Source organism: Sus scrofa, chromosome 2 (genome assembly GCF_054392235.1).
Source record: "Sus scrofa isolate SSC_HxYL_T2T_F1_AM1 chromosome 2, Sscrofa_HxYL_maternal_Yorkshire_Landrace_v2.0, whole genome shotgun sequence".
In the NCBI taxonomy this organism is placed as follows: domain Eukaryota; kingdom Metazoa; phylum Chordata; class Mammalia; order Artiodactyla; family Suidae; genus Sus; species Sus scrofa.
In genome coordinates, this window is record NC_139384.1 from 92,256,722 (window position 1) to 92,277,169 (window position 20,448).

General features: G+C 47.0%; 2 protein-coding genes across 8 annotated transcripts in view; one reads left to right on the forward strand and one right to left on the reverse strand.

The window, feature by feature from the left end:
* The window catches only part of CPLX2 (complexin 2), a 68,785-nt gene extending 58,590 nt beyond the window's left edge, over positions 1-10,195 (reverse strand). Inside the window, exon 1 of the mRNA XM_021084435.2 lies at positions 10,170-10,195. The gene's annotated coding sequence lies outside the window, so the exon portion shown is untranslated. The remainder of the gene's footprint in view (positions 1-10,169) is intronic.
* Positions 1-20,448, forward strand: part of THOC3 (THO complex subunit 3) — a 291,571-nt gene that overhangs the window by 132,360 nt on the left and 138,763 nt on the right. For all 7 annotated transcript variants that reach the window (XR_014838023.1, XR_014838027.1, XR_014838028.1 and 4 more), the window contains one exon: positions 19,930-20,023. The gene's annotated coding sequence lies outside the window, so the exon portion shown is untranslated. Of the gene's footprint in view, positions 1-19,929; positions 20,024-20,448 lie in introns of those variants that run through there.

Here is a 20,448-nt window from a genome sequence, read left to right on the forward strand (position 1 = left end):
GTTTTGTTTTATTTTATTTTATTTTTGCTTTTTAGGGCCACACTTGCAGCATATGAAAGTTCCCAGGCTAGGGGTTGAGTCAGAACTACAGCTTCCACCCTATGCCACAGCAATGCGGGATCTGAGCCTCGTCTACGACCTACACCACAGCTAACCGCAACGCCAGATCCTCAACCCACCGAGAGAGGCCAGGGATTGAACCCACATCCTCTTGGATCCTAGTCAGATTTGTTTCCACTGTGACGCAATAGGAACTCCAGTATTTTTCATAAGAGCCCTAAACTGAATACAACTCAAGTATCCACCTAGACCGATTTTGGTCTAGTTGCACAACAGAATAAAATTCAGCAATGAGAATGAACACCGTGAAAAGATGCAACATGATGCAACAGTAGGAAAGCATCTCAAACATAATGTTGAGTGAAAGAAGTCAGAAACAAACACTGCATGATTTCATTTACAGGAAGTTCAAAAACAAGCCAGCTAATCAATGGGGTTAGAAGTTGAGACAGTGGTTCCTTTGGGTGGATGGTGACTGGGAAGGGGAGCAAGAGGGGCTTTGTGTGATGCTGGTTTCTGTTTCTTGGTTGGCTGCAGGGGTATGTTCACTTTGTGAAAATTTATTGAACTGTAAACATGTGATACAACCACTTTTATGAATGTAGATTGTATTTCAGTAACAATTTTTATGCAAAGCCTCCCACGTTTCCATGGCTCCCTTCTAGCCTGGAGCAAGGTTCCAGCTCTATGGCTGTCATTCAAGGCCCCCTGCTGCCTGCTCCAGCCTCCTTGTCATCACTTCCTGCCTTAAGCAGCAAAGGATAGTGGGTAGGTCTTTCCACAGGCCAGGCTGTGTCTCACCTCTGTGTCTCTGCCAGTGTTGCCCCTCCACCTGGCATCCTTCCTTCCCCTTTGTGTCTACCTCTTCATCCTTTCCCTAACACCCTATGCCCAGGTGGACCAGGTAGCCCTCCTCTGAGCTCTCACATTTCCCTTCATCTCAACGATTCCCATATGGTTTTAATATTATCATCACAGGCTTGACCTACTCCCCCAAGCTCAGGGCCTATGGCTGACTCATGGTGCTGCTGCCAGTGCTCAGCATGGGGCCTGGCATGGTGGACACAGGATGTTTGTGGAATGATTAAAGGAATTCTTATTCTTTTTTTCTTCCTTTCTCTCTTCCTTTCTTTTCTTCTTCCTTTCCCTCTTTTTTCCTTCCTTCCTCTCTCTTCCTTTCCTTTGCTTTCCTTTCCTTTGCTTTCCTTTGCTTTCCTTTCCTTTGCTTTCCTTTCCTTTGCTTTCCTTTCCTTTGCTTTCCTTTCCTTTCCTTTCCTTTCCTTCTCTCTCTCTCTTTCTCTTCTTCCTTCCTCCCTGCCACAACTGTGCCCTACAGAAGTTCCCAGGCTAGGAGTCTAACTAGAGCTGCAGCTGCCAACTATTCTGCACAGCAACACTGAATCTGAGCTGCATCTGCAACCTACGCTGCAGCTTGCAGCAACCCCGGATCCTTAACCCACTGAGCGAGGCCAGAGATCAAATCCACATCCTCAGGGACACTATGTTGGGTTCTTAACCTGCTGAGCCACCATGGGAACTCTGTGGAATGCTCATTCTTATTTTGAGCTCCTATTTTCTCCTCTGCAGCTTCCCTCATTTACTCCCAGGCTGGACCCCATTGTTATTGTGTGATGGTCTTCCAGTGATTTCTCTTCTCTGGGATGCAGTCTCCCATGTGCTAGGTTTCTCTGTCTCCTCTCTGTAAACTGGAAATAGACACATATTCCCCTATTCTGAACCCCTCCGCTCCTTTGTTCATACCACACTTAGTTCTCAGACAGCTCTTGATGCCGGAGCCCCTGGGTCGGCCTCTGCAGGCCCAGAGAAGCAGGGCAGCATCCTAGAGGCATCAGATCCTCTCATCACAAACACCATGGGAGTGGTTCAAAAAATGGAGCAGGGTGTTTGGGGGTTGGGGGAGCAGATGTATGTTGAGTTTCTTGTCTCCAGAGGCATGCAAATGGGGACTGGCTGACTGCGGTCAGGAATGCTATTGGTGAGAGGTTAGATTTGGTCCCTCCAACCCCAAATGGGGACAAGGAAGAGAAATGATGTCAGCTGAGGTACTACCTTTACAGGTATAACCTCATAGACTTTGCAAAATTATTCTGGGAGGAAGGTGTTATCGTTGTCCCCATTTTAGAGATGGTGAAACCAAATCTCAGAGAAGTGGAGTCTTGCTGGGGATTTTGACTTATTAGGAAAGAGTTGGAATTTGAACTCAGGTCTTTCTGGTTCCCAAGCTTGCCCTCTTTCTAGATAAGATATGATCCTGTGAGTCTATTCTAAGGGAAGCATCTGCTATAGCACTGAGCCCAGCTTGTAGAAGGCACGGTGTGTGCCTCTGAGCCCCTGGGGGTGCCCACTGACTCACCATCAGCCACATTTCTGGCCAAGGTGACAGTGCGGGTTACGATCCCTGAATGTACCATCATCTAAACACAGGCAGGAGACCCTTTGAATAGTTGCCATCCCTTCCAGGTCATCATGGACCTCAAATGAGATGCCAAGGGGCCAGTGTGATCTCACTAGCAATAGCTTGCTCGTTGGCATTTGACCTCTATTTTCCATCAATTTGATTTTCATTCCCTGACATTTACGGATTGGAAAAATGAGGAAAGATGAAAAGCTCAAGCTAATGAAATTCTCTCCCACAGATTAAAAGGTGCTTCCACGCACTGACCATGAGAGCTCCATGGCTTCCTGTGCATGATGGGCCCTGGCTGCATTCCACCCCTATTTCCAGGTCCTGATAGACAGGTCATGGGACTAGTTCTGGCCAATGGCTGTGAAGAGAGTCAATGAGTGTCACTCTAGGCTGAGGTATTTAAGAGGGGGTGTGAGTTCTCCACTGACTCTTCCCCTGCTTCTGAGTGGTGTTCCTGGTCGGGATCCCTGAGTCACGGCTTGGAAGGAAGCTGCCTGGAGCGCTTCATATGAGAGAGTAACAAGCTTTTGTTGTGCTAAGCCACAGGGATTTCAGGATTTATTCGTTAACACTGCATACCCTAGCCACTTTGACAAACGCAGTACCCACAGGCCCCCTTTAAGTGATGCCACAGCACCTCAGAATGTGTCAGGCTCTGTGCTGAGCATGGACATAAGACGTGGTGGCGATCCTCACCCATGAGGAGACAAATGAGTTTTTAGAAGGCGGAGTGTCCAGGCTGTGATGGGAGGAAATCCAGGGTCTGTGGGAACCCAAAGAAAGGGTGGCAAGCAGAGGGTGGGGCTTTTCAGCTGGGAAGTTGGGTTGTAGTAGATGAACAGAAGTTAGTGCAATGACCACAAACTGGTGGTTTGTACTGTTTGGTCAGCACAATATTTAAAACGTTTTTCTGGTAGTTAACAGTATTTAAAAATGGGGAGTCTCCACTGTGGAAGACAACATAAGAAAGGGAATGTATAACATAAGAAAGGGAATGTATGAATGACCGGTCACTTTGCTGTAAGTAGAAATTGTGCATCAGCTATACTCTAAAAACATTTTTAAAAAGAAAAAAAATGAGTCTCATAAAATTCAGGCTTTGGGACTTCACTTAAAACAAAACAAAACAAAACAAAAGGATAGGAGTTCATGTTGTGGCTCAGTGGAAACGAATCTGACTAGGAACCATGAGGTTGCGGGTTTGATCCCTGGCCTCGCTCAGTGGGTTAAGGATCCGGTGTTGCTGTGAGCTGTGGTGTAGGTTGTAGATGCAGCTCGGATCTGGTATTGCTATGGCTGTGGTATAGGCCAGCAACTGTAGATCCAATTCAACCCCTAGCCTGGGAACCTCCATATGCTGCGGGTGTGGCCCTAAAAAGCCAAAAATAAAAATTAAAAAAAATAAAAAACAAACAAAAAAAAACCTCCCAGGGTATTAATCAACACTGGGTGGATCCACATGCTTATATGGCAACCACTGGCTGGAGCTACTGTGGCTGCCATTTAGAGAGGCATGCGTATCCCAGGTCACCTCAGTTATCTTCATGCATTTGTTCCCTGCCAGCCGGAGGACAGTTGGGTTTGCAACCCCTGAGTGAGTAATTGTCATTGGACTTTCCCAGTCCAGCAGATCCTTTTCAGGCAGGCGGCCCAAGACTGGACTTGTCTAGGCTTCTTCCTCCCACAGACCATCAGAGGATCCAGGAGCCCCTCATGAGAAGCAGGAGAGGCCCCTGTCTCGGCTGACGACTGGCCCCAGACTGGAATGGAAGCCCCAGAGATGGTCCCAGAGAGTCAGGCCCAGGGGGCCACATAGCCGGGCCCCGTCTTGGCTCCTCATAGTAGACATTTGCTGTTTGGGCTGCCCAGATTCCATTCCTCCTCCAGTTAGCATCAGCTCCTTAATTTTCTTGTTGGGAACCACCCCTTCCTCAGTGTTCAAACTTGGAGGGGGGTTAATGAAGCCTCCATGCTCTCTGTTGGCCAAGAGGAGGGCATGAAGCACATGGCAGGCCAGCGGATATACTCCTGGGGCTGTGAATCACGAGCAGACTGAGGCAAGGAGGAAAAAATAGTTGTGGCTGGTGCATCCCCAAGAGGAGCTTTGAAAAGAATGGCCTTAGTTTCTGCTCTGAGACTCCCCTAGTCCACTCTGTCCTTTCCTGAGCCTGACTGCCAGCCTGCCCTTTGATTCTGGGTGCTGCCTGGTGATCTCTTAATAACCTCTCTTCTGTTGGCATAGGGCAGATTTGGCTTCTGTTGCCTGCTACCAGTGCATCCTAACTTGTACACAGCCCCTTCAAAGGCTGGTGAATGGTTTGTGCTCACACCAGATTCCCCTGACCGCCTAGCCAATGCAGGCTGTGGAGTCAGGCCTTGCCTGGTCCTGATACTTAGCTCCTTCCTCTCCCTGCCGGAGCCACTGGGTTATCCTCTGCAGGCCCAGCCTACCCAGAAACTAGAGGGCTGGGAGCTCTTCCAGAGCCATCCTAACTCTACTGATTGCTGGCTGGTCCCTGGACCCCTGGCTCAGTCCGGAGGCTTGGGTCATCTGCCCAGCAAACTGACTCCTTCTTAGGATGGGGCCTCTTTTGCCCTCCCCAGGACCTAGCTTGCCCCACACCTTGTAGGGAGAGTCGGAAGACATCCTGCCTATGGGCCCAGCATGAGCTCTGGAGCTGTGCCTCTGCCAGGCTAAAACTTCTCTGGCTCAAGCATCACCTTTATCTTGTTTCTGTGTATATATCCTGCTAGTACAATGATTCACTTTGTACTGAACAAAAGGAACATCCTCACCTTTTAACCTTTAATACATATATTTGAAAAGGGAACGTGAGATCATTCTAAGAAATAGGACACCTGTATTGTGTTCTAGAAATGGAAGGTAATGGTAAAAATAAATACACAGAAAATACAACATTGTTATTCGTTTTCAGCTAGAGACTCTAGCCAGCTGAAGGCTGGGCTTCAGTGTTGAAAAGGAAGATCAACAAGTGTCAAAGAGGCATTAGGAGATGCTAACCTCTAGTTGAGGCTTCATCTTTGATTCAGTCAACCAAAAAGGAGGTAACACTTTGCCAGTATTTAACTGGTGCCTGAATAATCCTTCAAGTGATCTCATGGACCACTGATGGTTGGTGTCCACTCTGTGGATGCTGCTTTAGCAGCCTCAGCCTGCTTTAAGATTCTGTGGCCAGCTGGCTGCTGGCACCTGATTACTGCTGTCCTGCCCTGAATTGACCACTGCTGCCTGCCCATGGGCAGCACCACACACTGTATTCCAGACTGACCAAGCCTAGGCAGCTACTTTGCCCAAATGGATGAGCTTTGTTCTAGGACCAGCCATCCCAGCAAGTTAAAACAAGAGAAGAAGGATACATGAGCTAATCTTTTGAGCCCTTCCTGAATGACAGACACTGTGATAGGGTTTTATATAGTTTATCTCAACTTTCCCCACATTTCAGTTATTCATGTACCACCTTCATGATTTCTGCTATGTCAGTACTATTCATTTACTTAGTGATTTGCCTTTCAAAAAGCACAGAATTTTATTTTAAAAGGAAATGCTATATTATTTCCATAAATCACAGAGTCTAATGTGCTGCTTATGTTTTTCTAACATGCATCAATTGTGAGCTATTAAAATAATAAATGTTCATCCACATACCACCTAAAGCCATTGTGCGCACCATCAATCACACATGTGTTAGCCTTTGGGAAATACTGTAATATCTTAGTTACTGCTCACACATCTCTGGAAGGATGGTTTATAGATAAGAACGCGGAGGCTCAAAAGGGTTCCTTCCTGAATTCCCACAGATGTCAAAGCTTGGGGCTGAGACTTGAATCCAGGCAGTCTAACTCCAAATGCCTAGGCTATTTTAATGCTAGTGCTTTCCAAATGCATTTTTTTAAAATTGTAAGAGTCCTTTAAAAATGAAAATGTGTGTGGAAATCCGATATATAAAACAGATAAAATTGAAGATTTTAAAAAATGTAAATAGGATTGTTTGGGGGAATGTCTCTTGCTCAAACTCAGCCTCTGATGACCCCAAGAGCCTGTCTCAGAAGTTTGAGACACTGAGGAACATTGTTTTAAGCCCACACTGCATCACACTGTCTTGACTCCATTTAGTCCAATTCTCCCTTTAAGCCACACTGCTGAGGGGCAACTTTTGAATCTATGCTGTGATTCCTGGCTGGATATCTTTACCTTGGACTTTTGCCATCTCGAAATCTTGAAATTTTCCATCTTTCCCTCTTGAAATCTTCCACTGGCATTGTAAGCCTTACTCTGACCTAATTATTCATTTACTGAACACTAATATCTAACCTGTACCAAGATTTTTAGATGGCACATGGGGGGTACTGAGAAGAATAGATGTGGTGCCTCTGATGGGTTCCCAAGCCAGTGTGGGAGAGGGATGCATACAATACAGCTAAATACAATGAGGGTTCGAGCAGCCACTGCTCAGCTGAGTCTCATTTGTTCCCGCATTTCTCCTTCAGATGACTGGTTGCATCCTGTTGATGGGCAGTGCTTGAGATGGAGCCAGTAAAGGAGACCCCAGTGATGCTGGCTGACCTCTATATTATGATGCCAGATGTATAGTCTGATTCCTCACTATGGTTCCTGGGTCACTGTTCCCTTTAGCAACCACTGCCTGATAGAAGTCTAGAATCATACATCACTCAGATTCCCAAACCCTCACTTCAACAGGAGGACCAGTTTATAGCTGTGCCAGAATCTGCAGTATGGGGCTCTGTGTAACTTCTGGCCTCCACCTGTTTTCTCCCCTCAAAGCCAGAGGCCATATGCCACTTAACTGGGTACCCCCCCCTCCAAGGGGCCTTTCTCTGTCAGGAAGAGAAGAATCTGTTGCCCTAAAAACATGGAAAGGTCCTGGCAGAATTCCAGTAAGTTTTAAAGATTCCTAAAGGACATAGCCTTGTGGTGCCCCTTGACCCAGCCAAGTTGCTACACTTTTACCTCAGTATTGGCTATGGCCATGGTCTTCTCTGAGATGCTTCCATCTTTGGAAGGCTCCAAAGGTCCCAGTACATCAGGCTTGGGGACCAGGCATGTGCTGTGGGACCAGGTCTAAGCTAAGCTTGAGTTCCAGGAAGCTTCTCTCTTGGGAGACCATAGTATTAGGTCCATTGGAAAATGTAAAACAGCTCAAGTCAATTCAAGCCAAGTCAGCTCAAGTCAATTCTACTCAACTCCATGCACACTTACTGCATATCTCTTCATCTATGCCTTACTACCGTAAGCCAGGCTCTGGTTGGAGGAAAGTTAGAATCTGACAGTTAAAAAGACACAACTTTTACTCTCAAGGAGTTTTCTATTTTGACCTCGGTTCAACACTCAAATTTCCTTGAGCCGAGGGAATCCCTTCCACAAGAGGCCACCAGAAAGAACTTACTTCCCTTTCTGGCCTGGAGACCATCCAACCAGAAGCTTAATCCCTGGGGTTTGCCTCACAGGACATCTCAGACTACCCTCCTGGACTTGTCAGACTTCAAGACTTCAGACCCCAGGGTCAATTGGTTTCTCACTCTTCAGGATCTGTTTTATGAGAGTCCTGAGTAATTCATTCATTCATTTGTTCATTCACAAACCTATATTAAGCACTTACATGTGCAAGATAGCTTACAGACATTATGTCATTTAATTCTCACAGCAATCAGTGTGAATGCAGAGCCATTAAATGGGCAGCTAGGTTGCAACCCAAGTCCTAATTCCAAAGCCCGCTTTCTTTCTATCTCATCCCACTGTCTCTTAGAACAATTGAATAGAATCCATAATAAAGGATAGAGATCACCAAATGCTTAAACAAACACATTCTGTATGGAGGGAAAGAGTGGATTAATGAATATTTTATGTAAGGCGAAATCCCACTTGACCAGTTTAGTAGAATGCTTTGAGAAGTGAACTATATACAGAGATAAAGGGTGACTTTCACAGAAAGCCTTTGTCAAGTTTCCATCCCAAAACCTATTAATAAAATTGATTCATTATAGAATTGGGTAGAGGTGGGTGGTGAGTGGGAGGGAGTCTATTTTTGCACAGATAGAGAACTGGCTTAGAGAAAAGAAAGAGAGAGTGGAGATAAATGGGTGCTTTTCCAAATGGAGAACTAGGGTTCCCAGGAATTAGTACTAAGTTTGGTCTTATATAACACCCCGTGCCCATGCATTGAGTGCCTAGTGTGTGCAGGTCCTGCATTGAGCATGGCCGATACCCAAATGAGTCAGACTCAACTCCCCTCCTGGAGGAGCCCAGGGAAGGAAGTGCTTAATGACAGCTCCAGGTTTACAGAGAACAGAAGCACCAGAGGGGCTGAAATGGCTTGATATTGAAGGTACACTGAAGAAGGTTGCTGGGGGCTGGGGAAGAGCTCCAGACAGCAATCAGAAAATTTGAGCTGTGGGACCAGCTGATTTGTTGTGTGACACTGGGCAAGTCCCTTTCCTCCCTGGGTTTCAGGTTTTGCTCCTATATAATGAATAAATTGGATGAGATGCTCTGTAAGCGTGCGGTGTTCTGGATGGAGGACAATGCCTTGAAACAGGATCAGGTTATGAGAAAGTCTTCATATACTGTGGCCAAAATGTCTCCTTCTGTTCCTGCACCACGAGGGGAGACCACTCTCTCTGTCTCTCTCTCTCTGTCTCTCTCATGTGTGAACAGTGAGGATGAGGCAAAGAGCCATGAGGTCTGTGATGCTGGGGCTCAGAGCCCAGCCTAGATTCCCTCAGTGGCACTCTCTGCAAGTGACTCAGCATCATAAATAGCTCCCATCTGGATGAGCAACGATATCTATAGCGATCAAGCGATCTCTATATCCACACACTCTCTCTCTGTGCAAATATGTGGCTCACTGTATGCTAAATACGAGGTGGCCTGGAGACGTTCCTCCTCTTAAAAGACTATTTGGTATGAAACTCAAGACTGTTTATTTAAAGAAACAAGTTTACAACTATGCACATTGGATTACTGGTAGTGGGTGGTGGGGAAGAGGCGATGTGGATGGAGGGATGCTGGGTGCGATCGGAGCTTGGGGGCCACCTGGGAGAGGGACCAATGCTGACTGGTCCACCTTTCATCCTTTTGTCTGCAGCATGGGGGTGGGTAATAAAACATCACACGTGAGATGCTTGAGATTCTGGGGTGGGGGTGTGGAAGGGTGTGTTGAGCTCATCAACACAGAAAGCCACAGTTCAGCAGAAAAACTTGGGAACTGGGAGGGAGAGGAGAGCCAGCCTCCAGTCCTTGATCTTGGGCAATTCATTAATTCACTCATTCATTCATCAAACAGATACCAACCACCTACAAGGTGCATAGACCACTTGGGAATACAGACAAGAAAAAGTGGGTTGGAATTCAGGCTTAGTCACCTTCCAGCTATGTGTCCTTTTCCCTCTCTGTGTTTCAGTTTCCTTGTCCAGAAGCTGAGAACAATACCTCCTTAAGGTCTTTTGAAGAGCATCATTGAATAAGGTATCACACACAAGAAAGTACTTTCCTGTTGTAACACAAGCTAACATCATTCCAACATGTTGCTTAGGAGCGCTTTTGGCAATCGCAAAGGGGAAGTGACATCATGACGCCCTTCACCAGGTGTAGGGGGGCACTCTGAACACCGTCCATGGGTGTGACCCTGGGCGGCACTCTTACCTTCGGCTGGGCTGTGATGCCGGAGCCTTCAGTCACAGAGCAGAGCAGGTAGCATGCCAGAGACACACGACTTCCTGGAGGAGGAGAGAGGGTGTTAAGTCCTGAGGGGAGAGAGCTTCTGGGGGGAGTGGGCTTCCTGAATGGGCACTGAACCCCAGGCCCCTCCAGGGGCGTGCCCCTCACCTGTGCTAAAGCCACCCTGATCCTCTGGGTTCCAGCAAGGGGCTGGGCAGGATGGGGCCCTGCGTGGCATCAGACTCAATCCCCCTGTCCCCACCTCCCCTACTCTTGGCAGCAGTTGCCCATCTTGGTCACTGGTTCAGACAATGCTTCTCTTTGTACCATTGACCATTCTGCTTTCTGGCTTAACTCTGATTTCTGACTGGTGTCGATGGGTGGGATATACTGTCAGTCATATGGGGGGTTGAATTCTGGCTTCTGGGAAATCCATTCCATCTTGCTCAGCCTCAGTCTCCTCATATATAAAATGGGGCTACTGATAACACCAACTTCATACATGAAGTGCCATATAAATGCTTATTATTATCGGTGGTGGTGTTAAATAAGATAAGGACTGTGAAGATTTCTATTACATGGCAGCCCCTCAAATTTTAGTTACCTTCCTCTTTCTCCTGGGAGGCACCAAGCATTCCCATAAAGGCAATGGGTACCCAGTAAGTACTTGTCCATTGGTCAATGCTTGACAAATTTGCTAGATCTGCTTTCACATAGTTAGGAAGAAGGAGGTCAATGTTCCACTCCCATCTTATAGATGAGAACACACAGGGGCCAAGAGGGGAAATGATCTGCTCATTTTCCCACAGGGATGTGTGTGGAGTCTGATGAGAACCTGCAGCCCTCACCCTTTTCAACCCACTGCAGTCAGCTCTGCTCTTGGCTGGATGCCAAGGCTTGGCAATGGCAGGGACCCGCAGTGTTCGCTCAGGATGGGGGTAGGGGTGGGGATGGGGTGGGGGAACTGAGCACAACCTATCCCTTCCTCCTTAAATATTTTCTCCTCCTGCTCATGGTGACTCAGAAAGCAGAGATTCTGGCCTCATCAACAGAGACAGGGACTGGGGTTTGCCCCATATTGCAGAGCTGGTACGGGGCAAAGCAGGGATTCCAACAGATCAGCTGTCTCAAGGCTCTTTCCTTTAGTGGTGGTCTTCTGGGACCACTCTGGGTGACACAGCACCCAATCCCTCAGTCTCAGCTCCCCCAAGGCACCGTTACTTCCTAATAAAATCTCCTCCATCCACCCACCCCCTTAATCCCTCTAAGACAGGAGCTCAGTGAGGCAGGGACCTGCTGCTGGTTCCCCAGAGTCTGGCACTTAGCAGGACTTGATAAATATCTGTTGAGTGAGTGAATGAATGAGTAATAAGACGCTGAATGACTGTGCCAGGCCATGTTCTAAATGCTGGTGACAACTGCAGTGAAAAGGGCAGGCGTGCTCCCTGCTCTCAGGGATCTGACAGTACTTGAATTTAAAGCTAGTGACTGGATTGGAAACTGGGCAGATTTACTGTTTTCCTGACTGATGAGGTGCACAAGCCGGGAGGGAGGTATGGGTGTGGGTGGAGCCTGCAGACCACCCAGTGCCAGCATCTTCGGCATCTTTGTGCAAATGGGAACCTCCCTGGCCTCAGGCAGGACCACCTGCCTGCTGGGTCGGGAGGGTGACCTTTAAGAAGTCGAAGAAAGAGAGGCTGGTGGTGCAGTTAAGTGTTTCATGTTGACCTACTGCTGAGTCCCAAAGAGCTAGGCAGATACCTGGCACAAAGTAGGTACTTAGTAAATTTTGTTCTGTGAATGAAGGGTGGATAGAGAGCAAGTCTGGATGACACAGGTCTAGGGGCTTAAGGGAATCAAGAGTGTTAATGATCAGAATTATTACGACCTATACTTGAATGGGGCTTTGCTGTTTATAGAGCCTTTTAGTGACACAGTGGGTGATTATTCAGTGAGAAAATAGGTGAAGGACTCAGAGGCGCAGGTATATGAGTGAGCCCTCTGTGTTGGGCGCTAGTGGTGTCGACATGAAGAACAGGGCAATGGCAGCAGTTTCAGTGCACCTGCCTTATGTCAAGCCCTTCACATCCATAATCTCTAATATTTTCATTAGCTTGGCAAGGCCAAGGTCATAATCTCCATCGCACAGAGGAGGGCGGGGAGGCTCAGAGATGTCTTGATCTTGCACAGTTGGAACCTGGGTTTATTCTAGGAATGAGATGTAAAAAGCTCACAGCCTGATGGGGACACAAACAGGAAAGCGGAGAGTGTAAATACAACATGACACCCAACTCTAGAAGGCAGGTTGGTCAGAGGTGCCTCACTGCCAAGAGGCAGCAGGGAGGGCTTCCCTGAGATGGTGAGTCTGGAGCTGAGGCTTAGAGGACAGTGGGGCAGGAAGGGCTTTCTAGGCAGTGGGAACCATATCAGCAAAGGCATGGTCTTCCAGGCACTTGGAGGAATTTGGTTTGGCCAGAGCCTTGGGGAGGAAGACGAGGCTGGGAGGTTATGGGGACCAAGTCTGAGGGGATACGTTTAGCAGGGTGTGGGCTTCATCCCAAGGGTGATGAAGGGCATTGCAGGGCTTGGCTTTGTGCTCTAGAGAGCTCCTCCTAGGGCCAGGGTCAGGGGAGTTTTGGGGAATGGGAGGAGTGAGCTGCGGACTTGTGCTTGATGAGATTATTGCTGATGGGGGGGGTTATCCTTCTGCCAGGAGAGTTGACTTGGCTTCCTGGCTGGGGTGGGGTGTCAAGAGTGGAGATACAGGGTTGTCTGTGAGAGTCAACCCTCCTCTTGGCTGATACACCCTGTAGAGTTAGAGGTCCTTCCCCAGCTCCCAAGATCACTGTGGCAGGTCCTGCTCTCTCGTAGCCCCAGCCTCAGCCAAGTCCTCTTCTGCCACTTGACGGCTCACAAACTGTGTCTTAGCAACCCCAAAGGCCTCGCCTTGGCAACTCCAGCTTCTGCAGTCTCCTCCTCTGATTGGGCTGGAGTGGAAAGAGGGGCTGGGGGCACCTTCTGTTCCCCTGCCCAGGGGACCAGCCCTGGCCACCTGCAGCCTGCACCCCTGGGCTCATCAGATGGAGGCTAGTCTATCAGATGAAGCACACGGGTCTGGATTCTGGACAGGACACTGGACTGGGAACTCTGTGAACTGGGTTCTGACCCCAGGGCTGGTGCTCTGTCTGAGTGACCTTGGACAAGTCTCTTTTCCTCCTCAAGCCTCAGTTTGCCCTTCTATAAAACGAGGAGATTGGACGACACCATCCCTAGAGCCTAATATTAATTGTCTCTTTCCGTTTTTATCTTTTTCATGGTTATTGGTTGGATGATTCATTGCTGACATGGATTTTAGTGTCAGATTCCATGGATTTAAACCCTGGTTTGCTTGGACACATCATTGTACATTTCAGAGCCTAGATTATTTTTCTCTGTAAAGTAAATAAATTTCGTGCCAGCTCACCTAAAGGATTGAGAGTTGGGTGAAATGACATGAATGAAAATGCTTTGTAAATGCCAAAGAGCTATACAAATGTTATCTATTTCTTTTTCTTTCTTTCTTTTTTTTTTTCTTTTTTTTTTTTTTTTTGGTCTTTTTAGGGCTGCACCTGTGGCATATAGAAGTTCCCAAGCTAGGGGTCGAACTGGAGCTGTAGCTGCTGGCCTATACCACAGCCATAGCAACGCCAGATCCGAGCCACATCTGTGACCTACACCATAGCTCACGGCAATGCCGGATCCTTAACCTGCTGAGGAGGCCAGGGGTTGAGCCTATGGATACTAGTCAGATTCATTTCCGATGAGCCACAATGGGAACTCCCAAGTGTTATCTATTTCATCACATGGGCTGTGCTCAGCAATGTATTGAGATCCCCCACACTCCCTCCCTCCACTAGAAACAAGAGCAAGCATTTAGTGAGCACCTATTCTGTGCTAAGCATTGTGCTGAGGGTTGTACTCATTTTATCTTTGCAATGATCTATAGGGTTCCTGCTATTATTATTCCCATTTTCCAGATGAACAAATGGAGGCTCTATATGGTTATGCATAGAAGGAGCTCAGCCGGACTCTGGCTTCAAAATTTGACCTTTTAAAATTTAATGAAGTGGCCATGTCAGGACCTCTTCTCTCCATCTTGGATTTTTCCAATTGCCTGAAGTCGGGATCTAACCCAAGGTTTGGTGGGTAGAGGGGTAGCCTTATCATTTATTGAGCAACATCCATGTGCCGAGAATTGACCAGCTTCTTGGGCTTTCACATGAATGCCCATACCTGGGAGGTCTTGTTAAAATGCTGACTCTGATCCTGTGGGTCTGATAATCGGCTACTAGTCTCCATTTCTTTATTTTTTATTTTATTTTTTATGTTTATTTTTTTGCTTTTTAGGGCTGTACCTGTGGCACATGGGAGTTCCCAGGCTAGGGGTGAAATCGGTGCCATAGCCACAGCCATGCAGGATCCAAGCCCCATGGATACTAGTCAGGCTCGTTTTCACTGATCCACATTGGGATTTCCCTCTTCTCCATTTCTAATAAGCTCTCAAGATATGCTGATGTTGCTGGACTGTGGACCACATGAGTAGCAAGGTGCTAAAGGACTTTAAAAATCATCTTCTTGAATCCCGGGGAGCACATCTTACTAGTTCCAGGGTCACAGATGGGGAAACTGACTCTTGAGAGGCAGTGTGCCTTACCGAGGGTCCCATCACATACAAAGGGTGGGTTTGAACTGCTTGATGTTGCACAGCACCGGGGCTACAGGGCAAGAAACGCTTCCTAGCTGTGTGGCTCCTGCTTGGACTTCTGCCTCTGCAACTGAAGCAGTGCAGTGATCTCTGAGGCCCCTGCTGGGAACTGCTTCTTTGGGTTCGTCATTAACAGATCAGCTCTGGATGCTGGCTCCCAGTGGGAACAAAGCCCTGGCCCAGGAAGTGTCCTGGCAGTTGAGTGAACATCTTAGGATCAGGATTGGAGTCTGCACACAAATGACTCACCCCTCAACCTGACTCTTTTGGAATCCTGCCTTTATTTGAAAATGTTTTGTATTTGATTCATCATGGATTTTTTTGCATTAATTTTATTTAAAAGTATTGCACATAATGTTTTTTGTCTTCATGACTTGAGGGTTTTTTTTTTCTCTTTTTTTAGCATCTCCTTACATTTGGCACCTGAGGCAGGTGCCTCTCCTACCCAGTCACTTCAGCTCGGGCTGGCCCTGTGTCTCCTCCCTCCCCCTCCTGCCTCATGGCATTAGGATGCTGCCTGTGAGGCACTGGGGTGCCCACCCGGCAGCCAGCCAGCTGATGGATTTATTTCCCAGCAGGGGAATCCATCCCTTTGCTTGCCCTTTGGCTGACCTGCTCTGGGGATGGCAGCAGGGACTGTGGGCCTGAGGGTGGTCCAGGGATCACTCTGACGTGGGATTTGCCACATTAGGTCCTTTACCAGTGGGGTGATGGCGAGAAGTGACTTGGAATTTAAATTCTGCCACCCCTCTGCTTGGACCTGCCTGCTCTGGTCCTGGTCAACCTCTCTGCCCTCCTGTCTACCGTCCTCCATTGCTCACTAGGTTTCTGTCCCATGACCTTATCAGGTTTATTCCTACCTCAGGACCTTTGCACTTGTTGCCTGGACACTTGTTTCATGGCCAGCTGCTTTTCCCCGTCCAGGTGTCGGCTTCAGTGTGTCTTCTTTCAAGTCTCCCCGCAGCCCCTGCCCTCCTTAGCACACCCCCTCTTTTATTTCCTTCCTAGAACTTAGATAACTTGGTGGAATTTGTTCACTCGCTTGTTTCCTGTCTCCTCACTAGAACACAAGCTTTGCTAGAGCTTGGATTGTGTCTTATTTGTCTTAGTCTTCATTGTCTTTCCAGTTCCTGCAGAGTAATTGGCCCATCATAAGTCCTCAGTGAGCATTGACAAATCAATGAGCTGTACCCTGAAACTTCAGTTTCCACATTTGTGAGAAGAGGTAACACATGGTCAGAATAAAAAGCAAAATGACCTAGGTGGGCTGGCACTGTTATCCCCATTTTATAGCAGATGAACTTGAAGCTCAGAGAAATGGTGGGACTTGCCCAAGAGCACGCAACTCAGAAGTGCTAGGGCTGGAGTTCTCTCCAGTTTGAAGAAGCACCTGGCCCCATTCCCTGCTTGGAGTAGGTGGTCAGCAACATAAGAGCTGGATCTGAGTGCCTCTGAATCTTTTGCCATCTGCTGCTTGAACTGTAAGACCCTACTTGCCTGCCTGGCTGTCACAGCTTCCTGATGAGACAGAGACAGGAATTCTAATGGCTGGGTTTTGTGGAACACAAAGTCCTGCCTCTTGCCAATGGAGAGATACATTTTCTCCTCACTGGCAATTACCACGCTGAATGTCTGGGGAGCGATTCTCATCTTCCAGGCACTTTACCAAGATTAACTTCTGAACCCTATGTAGCAATGCTTGCTGCCACTGGAGGGGGCGCCTGGGGGAGTGTGGGTGGCAGTGTCTGTGTCACAGGAGAAGCTAAGATTTGGAAGAGCTCTCTGTCCCCAAGTCAACATCCCCCGGAGTTTGTTCTATTTTCCTGAGAGCAATTTCTCCGCTGTCCAAAAATGCACTGACCTTCTCGAAGATTCAAGGATTCTGACTTTCCCTGCCCTGGGTGGTCATTGATTCAGCAATGTATCCAAAAATATTTCCTGAGAATATCCTAGGCATTCTTCTAATCCTGAGGCTACAATGGGGGGGGGGGGGGACGACAAAATATATATTGCCCTTGCCCTCCTATAATATTGGATCAGTAGGGGAGACAGATAACAATGTCCAGTAACTGGCAGTGTGACTGGGGATAGGTTGTCTTCCCTCTCTGGGCCTTCGGGTTTTATCTTCTTCATTCCTAACCCCCCTGCTTAAAAGCCTTCAATGACCCATTGTTGCATATAGAGCAAGATGAGCATCTCTGGCCTGATCTTCAAGGCCCTTCAGTGTTAGGCTCTATTCAATCTTTTCCAGCATGTGCTTTCTGCTCTCCCACCCCCTCTTTGCTCCATTTTAATTTAACCGCCACTCTATTGTCACTTTCTAAGTGCCAGACATAGTCTAAATGCTTCACAAATTTTGACTTGTTTAATCCTCACAGAAGGCTCTTGGAATTAGTGTTGTGATTCTCATCATCTCCATTTTAAAGATGAGACCACAGAGACACAGAGAGGTAGGTAACTTGCTTAAGTGCACACAGCTGCTAAATGGCAGGGCTGGGATTTGGACCCAGGCAAGCCGGCACCCACTCCATGAACTCCACTGCTGCTCTGTTGCCTCTCTCTCCTGGGCACTGACTCTACTGCTCTCCTTTTCTAGATATAATTCAACAGCCATTGTCCACTAATAGGACGCCTTCCCTGATGCCTCTCAGGCTGAATGAATTCTTCTGTTTCTTTATTCCCACAATGCCTTGCACATCCCTTCTCAAAGCAGCCCTTCTCATAGACTATTGTTGTATTTTTTGTTTGTTTGTTTTTGCATTGTCTTCTCTGCTGCATCCTGAGCACTTCAGTAGCAGGGAGGCTGCAACTCAACTTCTCTGCCCCTTCTTGCCCAGTTCAGCATCCCAATATCATCCATTCTCTATGCAGCAACCAGAGACAGCTTTTAAAAGTAAAACCAGTTTTTATCATGCCTCTCTGCTTAACCCGTCCAGTGACAACTGATTGCATTTAGAAGGCTCTGCACAGTCTGGTCCCTGCCTCATTCTTGCCCTCATTTGCTGCTACTCTCCCCCTTTGCTCACTCTACTCCAGCCACAGAGGCCTCTTTTTTATCCCAGACAGTCTAGGCTCTCAGTAGGGCCTCTGCCAGAGCTATTTTCCCTGCATGCAACGCCCTGCTTCACATTCTTACAAACTGACTTTTCATTATTTGAGCCTCAGTTCCATGTCACCATTGCAGACACACCTCCCCTATTGTTTGTTTATTTAAATGTTTTCATATGTACCTTTTCATTGTTGTTAATGACTGTGTCTACCTGAAGTCTATAAGCCCCATGAGAGCAGGGATCTGGGGTGTCTTGTTCAGCACCTGGAACAGTGCCTGACACACAATAACCATTCGATGAGTCCATGTTGAAGGAAGGTAGATGCTCACCAAGGCCCTTTGTGATGCTACAATTCAGCTAGGCTCAGATAATATAATATGTTATATCTAAATTGGTCTCATCTCAGGCTAAAAGCTGGGATAATTTCACAAGCTGAAATTCACTATCTTTATCATCTTCCTATGTCTTACCTGCAATCATACTCCCAGAAATAAGGCAATTTTATTGACTGTTCTCGGCTGACTTCTCTTCATCAGGGATGATTAGAACTTCTTACATACATTTTAATTTGTCTACCTAAGACTCAAGGAAACTTGTGAGGTATTGCCCTCACAAGGACAATACCTGGGGACATCCTGAAAAGCAAAAATGCTGGCTTAGAGGTGCTCAGGACCCAATGGGAGCACGCACACACAGTCATCACGGCTGTCACATTTTATCAGTAACAGGAGAGACATCATGCTCCAGGAAGGCACAAGAGCTCTGAGTCCTGCCAGGGCCTCCTGGGCCAAACACTCCTCATTTAAGACCTCAAAGGAATGGTGGTCTGTTGCCTACAGGGATGTGCAGCCAAACTCAGGGCAAATTGGAAAAGAGAGGCTTCACATGCATCTGGTTAAAGCGAGCAGGATGGACAAAAAAGGCACAGAAATAAGGTCCGAGTGTCTGAATGCAGGGTCATTGCTAATGTGCATCAGCCAGAATATAAGTACCACCATCCTCAACCTTCTCCAAAAGGATATAGAAGGGAAATTTGTCAAGGTACCTGAGAGACCAACTTCCATACATTTTCATCCTCTTGAGAATCAGGAGGGACCTTTCTTGTTCATTTCCACCTCTTCCTTCAAGCTTCTTTGAGATGGGGAAGGAAATAGCATCCCAAATGTACGAGCTGGGGAACTCTAAGGCTTAATCTTCTAAGCAAAATGGTGAACTGAATAGAACTCTTGATCATGAATTCAAAGGTCTTGGCTCTGGTCTCAGCCTTGTGGAAATTTGGATAAATTCCTCTCTGTCTCTGATCCTTGCCTCATGTGGCTGTTGGGCTTGATTTTTAAATCAATGATTTCCATTTCAAGTCTTCTATCTTTATGAGCTTATGATTCAGATTACTTTCAACGGAAAGCTCTCACTCTTTTATTTTTCTTTTGATCAACCTTGCCAACAGTCATGGCCTCTGGGCACAGCGTAGGTAGTGGAGATCATTCTGGCTTGGAAGAATCTGTTGCGGGTTGATATACCCCTTACTTTTCCTGAAACAGTTACTCTAATGTATGTGGCTTACCAAAACTTTCTGCTAAGGATAAGAATGTTCAGAACACACTGAGGAGAGAAAGTCATGATTTGAGTTAATGACTTCCAAAGTGGAACCGCATTTGAATGGCAGAAATCGTTATTGATATTTAACATACTTCTGCATGAAATGATATATCTTGGGTTTGCTTCAAAATAAGTTTCTCTCCCTCCCTCCCTGTGTGTGCATGTGTATGTGTGATGAGAGTGGGTGTGGGTAGAGATGAAACAAAATTGGCCAACTGTTGAAGCTGGATGATGGGTATGTGGGGGTTTATTATACTATTCTTTCTATTTTAAAAACTATGTTTGAAATATTTCATCACAAAAAGCCCTTTGGAGACTGACACCAGCCTTTTTCTCCACTCTCATTTCACAGTCCCCATACCGAGGAGCCTCTGGCACACAGATATCACCCTGGTGGCTGTGATTTCATACTTCTGGACCTTCACACATGGTTCCATCTGTCCAAGGTACTTTTCCTCCTCTTTTCCCACAGTTCATCACTCCTGCTTCTGAGATCCCACAGCCTTATATACTCTCCTTGATTACATCACAAATCATATCACATTGCAATTGTTTTCTGCTTCCTGTGCTGGTCTGTGGCCTTCTTGGCATATTTCTCCGTCTCCCCAGTTCACAGCCAGTGCATTAAGAGTCCTCAGCACATGTTTACAGAGGGAATACTAGCAGGAATGGTAGCTACCTTTTTTTGGAGCACTTACTATGTGCCAGGGATTGCCCTAATCTCATATAGGTATTTCGTTAAATCCTCACTATAAATGGGTACTATTAACCCATTGTCTTCTCCAAAGGTCACTCTCCCAAGATCAGGTGACAGTGTGACAGAGCTGAGACTAGGACTCAGAACTGAAACTACTCTGCCCTTCTCCCAGCA